Consider the following 2,575-nt stretch of genomic DNA (forward strand, 5'->3'; position numbering starts at 1 on the left):
CCGAGCCCACCTTCTGTTCTGATGAACCTGGGCTGTGGCTTGAGGGCCCAAGCTTTGACCCTTTTCTGGATCAGGTTGAAGGAGCCCCAGCCCTCATTCTGCAGCTTGTGTGGGAGCTGCAGCTGCTGGGCCTGGATCACATGGTGGCCCAGGAGGTGGGAGAAGCCCAGGGGGAGCCCCACTGGCTACCAGTCCCAGCTCGGAGCTGGGGCTGGGGGTGGGTCTGGTCCCAGGTCCCAGGTGTAGGAAGCTGTGAGCACCCTCTTAACAACACGTTCCTCACTCTTTGACCCCACATTAAAGGTGGCTCGCAAGTCCTTGCTGACCTGCGGGACCTGGCCATCTGCCCTGATCTTTGTCCTTCTCAGGCCCTGATTACTATGTGTAGCCACAGTGTCTCTCCGTGTGGGTGGGTGAGGGGTCCCTCTGCCCAGTGGGGTGTCTTGCCTCCTTTCCTGCCACTGGTGGCCTGAGAGTGTCCAGGCTCCCTGCCTGAGACCCAGCCTCCCCTGCTGTCCTCCCTCACACCCCTCATTTCCTTGTTCTAGATGCTCTGCGCTTTTTCTCCACTTGGATCAGAAATAGCTGGGGTGCGGGTCTTGGGCCTCCCTTGGGTGCCTGGCCCGCTCCCCACAGCGCTTCTTGGTCTCCCTTTGCTTGTCAACCTGTGTACATGCCAGTGCAGGAAATAAAGGACCTCTGTGCTAATGTGGCCTGGCCTCCAGCTGCCTTTCTTGGGGAGTGTATGCATGCATGTGCACATCGGTGCACTCTGCAGTCCACAGACGCTGAGCAGCTGACACTCAATAGCAGTCTGATACTGAGTGACTTGCCAGGGACTTAATTGCGTCAGCAGCCGTGTGGGGTGGTGGGTGATATGATGAGCATTTGTCAAATGGTGAAACTGAGGCCCAGGCAGGCTGAGTGACCCTGCTAATGGTCTAACAGCTGGTATGGAGCTGTGATTCAAACACATGTCCTCGGGGCCCATACAGCTCTTTCCTGAGCCTTTCTGCCCCAGGGACTCTGACCTTCACTGTGAAGGGTAAAGCAGGAGGGAGAGTTACCCACGGTCTTAGGTTGAGTTTCCCCTGGAGGCCAACCTGGAACAGGGTTTGAGAACAAGTACAGCTGGCTCTCTACATCTGAGGGTTCTGCTTCTGTGGATTCAACCAACCACAGGTCCAAAATATTTGAAATAAAAAATAAAATAAAAAATATAATGATGCAACATAATCAAATATAGACAATACAGCATAATAAGCATTTACATGGTATTAGGTATTATAAGTGATCTAGGGATGCTTTAAAGTGCTCAGGAGGATGTGCATGGGTTACATACAAAATACTATACCATTTTATATCAGAGACTTGAGCATCCATGACTTACATTATCCAAGGAGGGTTTTGGAACCAATACTGCGGGATGACTAATTTATCTGGAAGGTGATCCCAGGAAGCACTCCTTTAGGGGGAGTGGGGAAGTGAGAATAGAAGGAAGCTAGTGAAAGGGAGTTTTAGGCAACTGGGGCTCAGACCCACCAGTGAGCTCTGGGAGAAAGTGTAGCTCTTTACAACTCACAGTATGGTCTGTGGACCAAGATCATTACTCAGAAATGCAGGATCTTAGGTCCCAACCCCGACCTATGGAACTGGAATCTGCTTGTTACCACGGTGCCCAGGTAACTCACCTGCATCTTATAGTTTGAGACACAAGTCTCAGTTATCCCACCTGAGGGGTGGGGAAGCTGGGTCATGAATCTTCCAACTCTTATTTGGCATTGGCTGAGGGCTACTCCAGTGGCATTGACTCATTGGTACTTCTGGCTGTTCAGTGGCAGAGGACAAGCATTTGGACTGAGCAGGACAAGGTCAGCACATGCAGCAGTGGTGAGTTCTGAGGACACGGGCAGCACGGGCCCTGTCTGCTGTAGTCTACCCCTTGTGGCATGTGACAGGGACAAGATTTAGATGCACTCAGGCTCCACATGGCGCTCCCTCTGGCCTGGCATTGCTTCTCTAGGGTGATGGCTGGTCACAGTAACTTAACAAAAGACAGCTATGGATTGCTTGAGCTCAGGAGTTCAAGACCAGCCTGAGCAAGAGTGCCACCCCTGTGCCGGGCGTGGTGGCTCACGCCTATAATCCTAGCACTCAGGGATTGCCTGAGCTCATGAGCTCATGAGTTCAAGACCATCCGGAGCCAGAGCAAGACCTCGTCTCTCAAAAATCTCTAGGCATTATGGTGGGTGCCTGTAGTCCCAGCTACTTGGAAGGCTGAAGCGAGAGGCTCACTTGAGCCCAAGAGTTTGAGGTAGCTGTGAGTTATGATGTCATGGCACTCTACTGAGGGCAAAAAACAAGAACCCCTTATGGCTTAAGGCCTTCTGATTGCCACCTTTTTTTTTTCTTTAGAGATAGAGTCTCACTTTGTCACCCTTGGTAGAGCACTGTGACATCATAGCTCACAGCAACCTCCAGCTCTTGGGCTTAAGTGATTCTCTTGCCACAGCCTCCCAAGTAGCTGGGACTACAGGTGCCCACCACAATGCCTGGCTATTTTTTTTTTTTTTTT

The sequence above is a fragment of the Otolemur garnettii genome, unplaced genomic scaffold, assembly GCF_000181295.1.
Source record: "Otolemur garnettii isolate 467f Iridium unplaced genomic scaffold, OtoGar3 scaffold00018, whole genome shotgun sequence".
Taxonomy (NCBI): domain Eukaryota; kingdom Metazoa; phylum Chordata; class Mammalia; order Primates; family Galagidae; genus Otolemur; species Otolemur garnettii.